We start from the raw sequence: 12,048 nt of genomic DNA, 5'->3' as shown, positions 1-12,048 counted from the left end.
AGAAGACTTGATTTTGATGTTTTATGTTACAAAGTATTTAGTATAGATGTAATATATGTTATTTGATAAATCTTGTTATGCAATCTATGTGATAGAAGTTAAAATGTTAAGTATGATTTTAATTATGCTTGAGGATATAAATATTGGTTGAAACATTAGATTTGGTCGGGTTATAATCTTGAAATTTGCAGGGGGTTTTATGTAAAAATAAGCAGAAATGCTGCCGAAATTTAAAAAAAAAGTAAAATGAATGAAGTCAACTAGTAAAATTTATAAGAATTTATGTTTTATTTTAATATGTTAGTTATTTATCTAAGAATTAATTGTAAATGGTTTGATATGTCCGGTAGTGCCTCGTAACCTTGTTTCGACGACGGTTTAGGGTTAAGGGGTGTTATATTTAATGGTATCAGAGCTATGATTTAGCTGGTTCTCGGACTAATAAAATATGCCTGAAAGTCTATCTATACATGCCATAAAAAATATTGTGATAATGTGATGATTTCTGACATTTTAAATTGTGTTTATTTTTTTTATATAGTAAATGGAACCCGACCGAGCTGTAATGGATGATGTAGAAAGTAATGTGCCGGCTCCCGCGCAAGGGACCGTGCCTGAGAAAAGTAGACACAAAATACAAAGTCAGGATGAGGCTCGAGAAGCCTTCCTTCATATGATGAATAATTCGTATACAGAATTTGTTCGAGCAAATCCGAATGTTCAACCTCCTTCACCCCCTCCTATTCCTCAACCAGTCCCCATAGCTCCACAAGGTGTTGATTTGGTAAGATTGAGTAAACCTCCAGTTGATAAAATCTGAAAGCAATGGGCTGAGGATTTCAGGGATAATATAGATGATGATCCAAAAAAAGCAGAGTTTTGGCTTGAAAACTCTATTCGGGTTTTTGATAAGCTATCTTGTACTCCTGAGGAATGTTTCAAATGTGCTATATCTTTACTGAAGGATTCAGCATACCATTGGTGGAAAACACTAGTATTTGTGGTCCCGAAAGAAAGAGTTACATGGGATTTCTTCTAGGAAGAATTCAGAAAGAAGTACATAAGCCAACGGTTTATTGATCAAAAACGCAAGGAGTTTCTCAAGTTGAAGTAGGGTCGAATGTCTGTGGCAGAATATGAAAGGGAGTTTGTTAGGCTCAGCAAATATGCCCAGGAATGTGTGTCCACGGAGGCCATCATGTGCAAAAGATTCGAAGAGGGGTTAAACAAAGATATCAGATTGTATGTTGGGATTTTAGAGTTGAAAGAATTTTTAGTACTGGTTGATCGAGCTTGCAACGCTAAAGAACTGAGTAAAGAAAAGAGAAAAGAAGAGATTGAGGCTTGAGATGTAAGAAAAAGGTCAATGAGTAAGACATTTCAATCCCAATCAAAGAAGCTTAAAGAGATGAATTCACGATCAACTAGTTCAACTGGGTATTCACGTAGTGATCGAGGGAAGTCATACTCCGGTGCTAAAACTCAAGCTACTTCAATGGCAAGTGTAGGCAATGTAGGGAATAATAGACCCGAGTGTCAACAGTGTGGTAGGCGACATGTTGGTGAGTGTTGGAGAATTAGACGAGCTTGTTTCAGGTGTGGTTCTCAAGAGCACTATATAAAAAATTGTCCTGAGAGGATAGAAGAAGAAAGATTACAGAGAGTTGGATTGGGTGATACTGTTAGTAGAGGTAGACCACCGAGAAATGCTGGAAGCGGAGTTAGCGGTAAAAGTATGGTGAAAGATACAGCCGAGAGACCAGAAACTAGAGCGTCTGCTAGAGCGTATGCCATACGTGCTCGTGAGGATACATTATCTCCTGACATGATTACTGGTACATTTTCTCTTCATGATATTGATGTTGTTGTTTTGATTAACCCTGGGTCTACTCATTCATATGTATGTGTGAACTTAGTATCTAATAAGAATTTGTCTATTGACAATATTGAATTTGTGGTTAAAGTATCAAATCCTTTAGGCAAATATGTGTTAGTCGATAAGGTTTGCAAGAATTGTCCTTTAATGGTTCAAGGTCACTGTTTTCCAGCTAATCTGATGTTGTTACCATTTGATGTTATTTTGGGGATGGATTGGTTGATATTGCATGATGCCAAGGTAAATTGTAGACAGAAAATCCTTGAATCGAAACGTGAAAATGGTGAAATTCTTCGGGTTGAAGCAGAGAAGCCGAATAAATTTCCTATGGTGATCTCGCACATGCCTGCTCAGAAATATATGAGAAAAGGATGCGAGGCTTATCTTGCCTATGTGTTGAATACTGGTATATTAGGGTCGAAGCTTGAATCAGTGCTGGTAGTCTGTGAATTTTCGGACGTATTTCCAGAGGAATTGCCTGGGTTACCTCCGATTAGAGAAGTTGAATTTGCTACTGGCTTATTACCTAGTACTGCACCGATTTCTATTGCTCCGTATCGGATGGCTCTGACTGAGTTGAAAGAATTAAAAGCTCAGTTACAAGAGTTGACAGATAAAGGATTTGTGAAACCGAGTTTTTCTCCCTAGGGTGCTCCTGTATTATTTGTGAAAAAGAAATACGGCTCTATGAGACTTTGTATTGACTATCGTCAGCTCAACAAAGTGGCTATAAAGAACAAGTATCCTTTGCCGAGAATTGATGACTTGTTTGACGAACTAAAAGGAGCAACAGTGTTTTCGAAGATCGACTTGAGATCTGGTTACTATCAGTTGATAGTTAGAGAGTCAAATGTGCCAAAAACTACTTTCAGAACGAGGTATGGACACTACGAATTTCTGGTAATGCCTTTTGGTTTAACTAATGCTCCAGCTATTTTTATGGACTTAATGAACCGAATTTTCTGACCGTATCTAGATAAGAACGTGGTGGTGTTTATTGATGATATTTTAATTTATTCTCGGGATGAATCCGAGCACGCCGAACATTTGAGAATCATGTTGCAGATTCTGAGAGAGAAGAAATTGTTTGCTAAATTCAGTAAAAGTGAGTTTTGGTTTCGTGGAGTCGGATTCTTGGGACATATAGTTTCAAGTGAGGGTATTCGGGTTGATCCAAAAAAGAATTCAGCAATTGTTGATTAGGAACCACTAAAGAATGTGTCCGAGGTTAGAAGTTTTCTGGGCTTAGCCGAGTATTACAGACGTTTTGTCAGGGGATTCTCGATGATTGCTTCTCCTATGACTAAGTTACTGTAAAAGAATGTCAAGATTGAATGGACCGATAAATGTCAACAAAGTTTCGAGAAATTGAAGGCATTATTAACTGAGGCGTCAGTATTGGTACAACTTGAGATAGGGAAGGAGTTTATAATTTACAGTGATGCATCGTTGAATGTTCTTGGGTGTGTGTTAATGCAAGAGGGCAAAATAATAGCTTGTGCTTCGAGACAGCTGAAACTGCATGAGAAGAATTATCCGACGCATGATTTAGAATTGGCTACCATTATGTTTGCTTTAAAAATTTGGCGTCATTATTTGTATGGTGAAAAATGTCGAATCTTCACTGGTCATAAGAGTTTGAAGTATTTAATGAATCAAAAAGACCTGAATTTGCGACAACGAAGGTGGCTCGAACTAATAAAAGACTATGAGCTAGTGATTGACTATCACTCCGGAAAAGCTAATGTAGTTGCTGATGCTTTGAGCAGAAAATCTTTATTTTCTTTGAGAAATATGAGTACGAGATTAACTTTGTCTAATGATGGTTCAATTTTGGCTGAATTGAGGGCTAGACCGTTATTTCTTCAGCAAATTCGGGAATCCCAAAAGAATGACAGTGAATTACAAGCCAGGAGAGCTCAATGTGAATTAGGTGTTGATCAAGATTTTCAAATTAGATCAGATGATTATCTGATATTTCGGGATAGGATATGTGTACCGAGAAATGATGAGTTGATTCGAAAATTTTATATGAGGCACACAGTGGTGATTTTTCAATTCACCCAGGTAGTATGAAAATGTATAATGATTTGAAGAAATTGTATTGGTGGCCGGGCATGAAAAAGGATTCTCGGAATTTGTATCAAAGTGTTTAATTTGCCAACAAGTGAAAGCTGAGCATCAAGTACCATCGGGTTTACTTCAACCAGTAATGATTCTTGAGTGGAAATGGGACAGCATCACGATGGATTTTGTGATGGAATTGCCTCTTACTCCAATGAAGAAAGATGTTATTTGGGTAATCGTTGATAGATTGACAAAATCAGCCCATTTTATATCGGTACGCATTGATTACTCACTTGACAAGTTAGAGGAGTTATATGTTACTGAAATTGTGAGATTGCATGGGGTGCCTAAGTCTATTTCGGATAGAGATCCAGGTTCACTTCAAGATTTTAGATAAAATTGCAAAAAGCCTTGGGTACAAAATTGAACTTTAGCACTGCATTCCATCCGCAAACTGACGGACAATCTGAAAGAGTAATTCAAGTTCTTGAAGACATGCTTTGATGTTGTGTCTTAGAATTTGAAGGCAGTTGGGAGAAATATCTGCCATTAGTTGAATTTGCTTACAACGATAGCTATCAGTCGAGTATTCGAATGGCACCGTATGAAGCATTATATGGACGTAAATGTAAAACCCCTTTATATTGGACTGAGCTCAGTGAGAAATAGATTCATGGGGTTGACTTGGTGAAAGAAACTGAAGAAAAAGTGAAAGTAATTTGTGACTGTTTAAAGGCTGCTTCAGATCGACAAAATTCATATGCAGATTTAAAGAGAAAAGAAATTGAGTTTCAAGTGGATGATAAAGTGTTTTTGAAAGTATCTCCGTGGAAGAAAATTTTGAGATTTGGCCATAAAGGCAAATTGAGTCCACATTTTATTGGGTCGTATGAAGTTATTGAAAGGATTGGACCCGTAGCTTATCGGTTAGCTTTGCCAATAGAGATGGAAAAAATACATAATGTATTTCATGTATCGATGTTGCGACGCTATCATTCTAATCCTTCACATATAATTTCCCCTACAGAGATTGAAATTAGACCGAATATGATTTATGAGGAGGAACCGATAAAGATTCTGGCTCAGGAAGTCAAACAGTTAAGGAATAAGATTGTAGCCTTAGTAAAAGTGTTGTGGAAAAAACATGGAATGGAAAAGGCTACGTGGGAACAGAAGGAAGTTATGAGGAAACAGCATCCAAACCTCTTTTTCGGTAAGATTTTCGAGGACGAAAATCCTTAAGGAGGGAGAGTTGTAACAGCCCAATTTTGGGTCTAGTCAGAATAGTGGTTTCGGGACCACAAATCCGACGAGGGAAAGTATTATGGTCTACAATTTTACGAAAAGATTTCGTAAAAATTTTGTTCGAAAAATTCGACGTTTGGGCACTCAATTTGGTCAAAAGGACTAAATTGTAAATAATACAAAAGTTGAATTTTATGTGTTAAAAGTGTTAATTGGTTATGAAATTATAAATTGGGGGTCCTTATGTGGTAATTAGACCATTAGTTAATTGATGGACAAAATAGACATAAGAAATGGGTGAAATATATTTTTTTAAATAGGGGCATTTTAATCATTTAGAAATTAAATGAATTAAAAAGGGAAAATAAGGCCAAAATTGTGTCCATCTTCTACATGCTTGGCCGAATGTCTCTAAGACTCCATAGCTAGGGTTTTGGCCACTTTCAAGCTTGATTGTAAGTACATCCTAGCCTCGTTTTTAATATTCTTTGCATTTTTGAAATCCTCGTAGCTCGGTTTAGCTTATTCTATCATTAATTCAGGTTAGGGTTCATATTTGGAAAAATACCCATTGGTGAAATGTGTTTATTTTGTTGTTTTATGGTAGAATATTAAGCTAGAAATTATGTTAAACAACTATTGCTAAGCGATTTTAAGTGAAAACGGGTAAATTGACATAATCGGTAAAAATATTTAATGTTCATAAGCATATGTTAGAGTGAGAATTTGATGTTTCCATAGAAGGGAAAAGTGTTCAGCATGTTCCAAAACATAAGAATAAGGAATGAAATTTAATTTTCAAGCTTTGGGACAAAAATGGAAATATGTAAAAGATTAGGGGTAAAATTGTAATTTTACTAAAATTTGAATCAAGTGTTGTTTTAATAAATGTGAATATTAAACAAGCTAAATTTGCTATTATAGATCAAGAAAGATGAGAAGTCAACCTAAATCGGGGAAAGGAAAAGATCGTGGAGTAAATTGCAAAAATTACAATATTTTACAGTGAGGTAAGTATGCATGTGAATTAATGCGTTACTTTAATGTTATTCAATATATTGTTGAGATTTGATTGAATATAAAATAAATACTTGATGTAGATCATAAAAATGTGGTTAAGTTTGAGAAAGGTGGTAAAATGTTGAAAAATAAGGTTTCCATTGAATAAAAAGGGGTCGCTAAGTGCAGATTCCCCGAGGGGTTGCTAAGTGTTGATTCTCCAAATTATTGACTCTAAAGGTGGTTGCTAAGTGCTGATTCCACCATATCTTTGATTGTGAAAGGGGTTGTTATGTGCTGATTCCCCGTATCACTGAATTTAAGGTGGTTGCTAAGTGTTGAATCCACCGAGTAACGGATAATATTCCGAGTGTTCAACAGGGAAATTGGAAAAGTGAATGTACATATGAAATGGACAAGATTATGTGAGGAATATTGGGTTTGATATTTAATCGACCCATATGTAAGATGGTATGAAATATCAAAACTATAAGAGAGTAAATTTAGAAATAAGACAGTTTTGAACAATAGCAATTGAGCAAGTTTGAAAATTCACCATAAATGGTAGAAATTGAATTAGAGGCTGAATAATATATTAAATTGAAGCTAAATGAGTCTATTTTCATATGAAAGAAACAGAGCAAGCAAAAGAGTTATATATTTTGAAATATTTGAATTTTAGTGAGTTAGGGTTGAATTGATTTCGAAATCCATTTTGGAAAATTACCAAAAATTGTACAAAAATAATTATGGCTTGTACATGCTTGAATTTCTAAATGAGTCTAGTTTCAAGAAAAATAAGCAATAACATTGTTTGAATTCTGTACAAAGAGTTAAGTAAATTTTAGTGAAGAGTGGTCAGAGCTGTCAAGCAGTGAAACAGAGGAATGTTAAAGAAAAAACTGTACTAATTGGCTAAACCAAAAATCCTAAAAATTTTATGGTAGAAAGGTATACGAGTCTAGTTTTAAGGAAAATTTATGGAACTTAATTTGGAGTCCTGTAGCTCCAGATAAAAATAAATTAGTGACCATAATGCAGAAAAATAGCTTGCTGGAAATTGAACAAACAATTAAATTTATGTGTGAATCAAATTATATTTCTATGAAGTCATGTTAGAAATTTGTTTATTTTTCATATGCTTACTTACTAACATATATGCTTATCCCTCTTTCTTTTCTTTGTTTTATAGTGTTGCAAGTTCAGCTCAGAATTCGGAAATAGTCGAGAACTCATCTACATTATCCACAACTTTTGGTATTTTGTAATTAATACTTCTAAACTATGGCATGTATAGAAGACTTGATTTTGATGCTTTATGTTACAAAGTATTTAGTATAGATGTAATATATGTTATTTGATAAATCTTTTTATGCAATCTGTATGATAGAAGTTAAAATGTTAAATATGATTTTAATTATGCTTGAGGATATAAATGTTGGTTGAAATATTGGATTTGGTCGGGTTATAATCTTGAAATTTGCAGGGGGTTTTATGTAAAAATAAGCAGAAATGCTGCCGAAATTTAAAAAAAAAAAGTAAAATGAATGAAGTCAACTAGTAAAATTTATAAGAATTTATGTTTTATTTTAATATGTTAGTTATTTATCTAAGAATTAATTGTAAATGGTTTGATATGTACAGTAGTGCCTCGTAACCCTGTTTCAGCAACGGTTTGGGGTTAAGAAGTGTTACAGAGATAGCATTGAGTTTTCACATATCATTTAATACATATCCCCTTCCCATAAACATTCTTCTTTTTGAAAAAAACTAACTTCTTGGATTCAAATACCATCCTAAAGCCATGCATACTTAGGAGGGTCCAAGAGATAAGGTTCTTGTATATGTCAGGCACATACAACAAATTTTGAAGTTTCAACTCTTTGTCTGAATTCATCTTCAAAATTACAGTGCCTTTCCCCTTGATCTTGGAAGTTGCAGCATTGCCCATATACAACTTCTCCCATTTCTCATAAGGAACCAACTCAACAAAATAGTCCTTGTCACAGCAAATATGACGTCTGGCACCAATATCAAGCCACTATTCTCTTGGATTTGAATCAACCAAGTTGACTTCAGAAATCACAATGTAGAGGTCAAGATCAAATACTCCCTTAGAAATATTTTCCACAGTGTTGGCCTTGTTTGTTCTGACCCTCTTTGGAAGCCTACAATCGGATGACTTGTATCTCATCTTATTGCAATTAAAGCATTTTCCTTGGAATTTTAGCTTCTTGAAGACATCGTCTTTTGGTCCTAGTTTTGACCAAGTCTAATAATTTTTTCTTTTCTTGGAGTCCTTATTGACTTCCACTACGTTTGCCTTAGAAAAATTAGGATCGGTTGCTTTGTTTAGACTTTTATTCACACCTCGATTGTCTTATTCAATTTGAAGTCTGACAATCAGATCTTGCACTGCCATTTCCTTTCTCTCATGCTTAAGATAGTTCTTAAAGTCATTCCAAGCAGGGGGAAGTTTTTCAATAACGGCTGCCACCTAAAAGGATTCACTTATAACCATCCCTTCTACAAGAATACCATAAATGATTTGTTGGAATTCCTGCACTTGATTTACAATAGCTTTAGAATCAACCATTACAAAGTTTAAGAACTTGGAAACTAAGAATTTCTTAGCACTGACATCTTCAATTTTGTATTTATGGTCCAGCGATTCCTATAATTCCTTAGTTGTTTTCTTGATATTGTATACTTCATAAAGTTCATCAAATAAACCATTCAAAATGTAGTTTCGGCATAGGAAATTAGAGTTGTTCCATGCTTCGGTAATGTTGAAGGCAATAATAGCATCTTCCTCATCCTCTTTAAAAATAGGAGGATCATCTTTCAGAAAATTTTCCATATTCAACATGGTCAAATAGAACAACATTTTTTGTTGCCATGTTTTAAAATTCTCTCCAGTGAATTTTGCAGGCTTTTCATTGTGACTTATAGTCGCAGGTAACATTTAGCTTGCAGCTTGAGCATAAGCAGCAACAATCGTCTCAACCTTTGAATTAGATGAGTTGTTTGACGTATGAGACATTTTCTGTATTCAAAATGAAGAACCAGAATCCATAAATAAATTAAAATTCAAAACCAAAGTATAAACCAACCTAAATAAGTTACGATGGTATTCTGTGCGCCTTAGATTAAAACTACAACAAATCATCTATCTTAAGATTATAAGAAAATATAATATCGTATGTAGTATTAATATGTCAGTAGCAATAATAATGCAATACAATGCAGTAGTAGTAACACAACACAATACCTGTAATCAGATAGAGTTGAAAATTAGAAGAAGAATTTTGTTGAGGACTGAATGAACAGTTTCCTTAAGATAGATTCGATCTCTCCTCGGTGCTTTGAGTAACGTTGGACGTCTGTCTCCAAAGATACAACAACAAATGATCACAGTAGTAGCACAACAACAGTGATCAATTGAACACAATCTTGCATTTCTCTATCACCAGGAAGAATGAATTTAGAAGGAATTTTTTATGTTGATGGTTTTTGATAATGTGTTTTGGAAGTCTCCTAACTTGGCTTTATATAAAGGAGGGGAAATGAATGAGATTTAGACCAATTCATGAAGAATTTTGTTGAAAAGTTAATAGATATAAGTAAACAGACACAATGAATGAAAAAATGCAATATTAAACCAAAAGCAATAAATCTGTTCACCAAGAGATACAATTGTTCAAAAGATACATATGTTCATCAAGAGACAGAACTATTGTTTAATTTGAGCATCAATTTATCATTCATCACTCAATAATTTTAAGCATATTATATAGAATATAAATTCATAATTTATTATTCAAACCTTTAATTTTATCAATAAAATAATATACCTCAAAGTTCCAAAATATCCATTATTTTCCAACAATGCCTAATTTGTTCCTTGATAAACTAAAATCTACGGTACCATCCATAAATAAGAATTATACAACAACCTTCTCATCCATTTTTTTGCCCACAAAAAATGATGTTATAAGAAAACATGCTGCAATGAGTAAATCTTGGGATGAAATGGGCTCCAAAACACACAACAACACTCAACATAAAGGTGAATGTCTCTAAAATATTTTTATGTTTCCTATTAGCAGTTAAGACAAATATATCTTCAGCTAATAACATGCTATTAGTAAGTCAAATTTTGAGTATTTTGCTTGACTGCATCTAACTGCAATGACCTGAGGGACCTTTGGTTGAGTCACTAATAATCAAGTTTTTTTTTTAAATAATAAAATGAACTATGGATCTTATAGAATGATATTTAACAAAGAAAAAGAAGTATAACTAAAACAAAATCAACTAATCGTATATCAAGGTAAACCCAGAAACCTAAGCATAAGAATGTAATAATATTTCAGCAAAGGAACAGCTGAAAGAAACTACTTTTTCATCAACAGGATACTTTATTCAAAGAAAGCTCATATCAATCCAGTTTCATATACATGTATGAAATAATTCTTGAAAAGCAGCAGGATACAATATCACAAAATTCATCAACAGATAAACATGGATACCAAATATTGCAATTTTTATATACCAAATCCGTTATTGATCATGCAACACGCCTTAGAACTAGTGAAACAAACTAAAATTTCAAGTTAACTAGCAATACATAAACCTTCTGAATTTCCAAAATGACTAACAATTTTAAATTTATCCAAAACAAAAATAAAACAAAATTGCCATATATTCAAACTCTGAATTAAATAGCATAAAAAGAAACAACTTATTTAGATCAAACCCGGAGATAAAAATCAATATGTTTATGTAATTTGGAAAAATGGGGGTGGCTACTTAGAAAAGGACTGCTCTTGGCGGTGCATGTCTTTCCTACCGATGCCACTTGCTTCCTCTCAATAAGCATTGTCGCCATTGAGTACTACTGCTTCTCAACTATTACTTTTGAACCCGAGCTGGAAGACCCAAAGAGTTTTCTAATATTGGAGAAAATGATGACAAGAATTTCAGCATTACAGAAAACGGTGAACTCTTTTGGCGAGTTTGATCCACGCTCACCGCACCATTATTGATATACGGTATCAACGGTCGTAAAAGAGGCGAAGAGTGTTCTGGGCAAGGAGCTAAGAGGAAGAAGATAATAAAAATGGGTGTTTTTAGTACTATCCCCTTAAAAGAGGGTTTTTAGAATTTTATTATATAGAGGATTAATCGGGTTGGACGTTGGGTCGGGTTATTTTTACTATAATTATATAACAGTTTTCAAGTTTAGGAATTGTTTATTATATTAAGTCATTCTATTTTAACTCTTATCAAATGTGAGTCTTATTCAAATATATTTCAATTATTAATTTATTTATATATAATTTAATTTTTATTTTAGTTATATGAATGTATCAGCTGTAATTATAATTTTATTTATTTATTACATTGATTAATACTAATTATATTTATATAGATGTATTGTTTATGATTAGGAATTATAACCATTTCTTCAAATAAAATTAGTGGATAAATATTAAAATCATACAAAAACTTGATTTAATATGTAATTTGATATATAATTTTTTGATTATGCACAATTATATCCATTAAACTTTAACTTTAATTTAAATACATATAAAAAATTTAATTTTGATTCAATCGTATGTATTTAAAAACTAAATACATCAATTTATAATTATTTATGTATTATGTATAGTAAAATAATATTATATCAACAATAATATTATTTGTTTCTGAAAAATAATTTAAATTAAAATTATATATAAAATATTATAAAATTTTTATTATTTACCAAAATAATATAAAAAAAACAGAACAGTGGAAAATCGGATGCCACAGGCGGCACCAAAGGTGCCTTTGCCAGAGGCGGCACAGGACTA

The 12,048-nt window shown here is 33.2% G+C and overlaps 1 long non-coding RNA gene across 1 annotated transcript; it reads right to left on the bottom strand.

Moving 5' to 3' along the window:
- Positions 1–7,735: 7,735 nt before the first annotated feature.
- Positions 7,736–11,373, bottom strand: LOC107913274 (uncharacterized). The gene is made up of 2 exons (XR_001688457.2): positions 9,459–11,373; positions 7,736–9,233 (listed from the first exon to the last, which is right to left on the bottom strand). It is a non-coding gene; the product is annotated as an uncharacterized lncRNA (long non-coding RNA).
- Positions 11,374–12,048: the final 675 nt, after the last annotated feature.

The sequence above is a fragment of the Gossypium hirsutum genome, chromosome D11 (assembly GCF_007990345.1).
Source record: "Gossypium hirsutum isolate 1008001.06 chromosome D11, Gossypium_hirsutum_v2.1, whole genome shotgun sequence".
NCBI lineage: Eukaryota > Viridiplantae > Streptophyta > Magnoliopsida > Malvales > Malvaceae > Gossypium > Gossypium hirsutum.
This window is presented reverse-complemented; position numbering and strand designations above follow the sequence as displayed.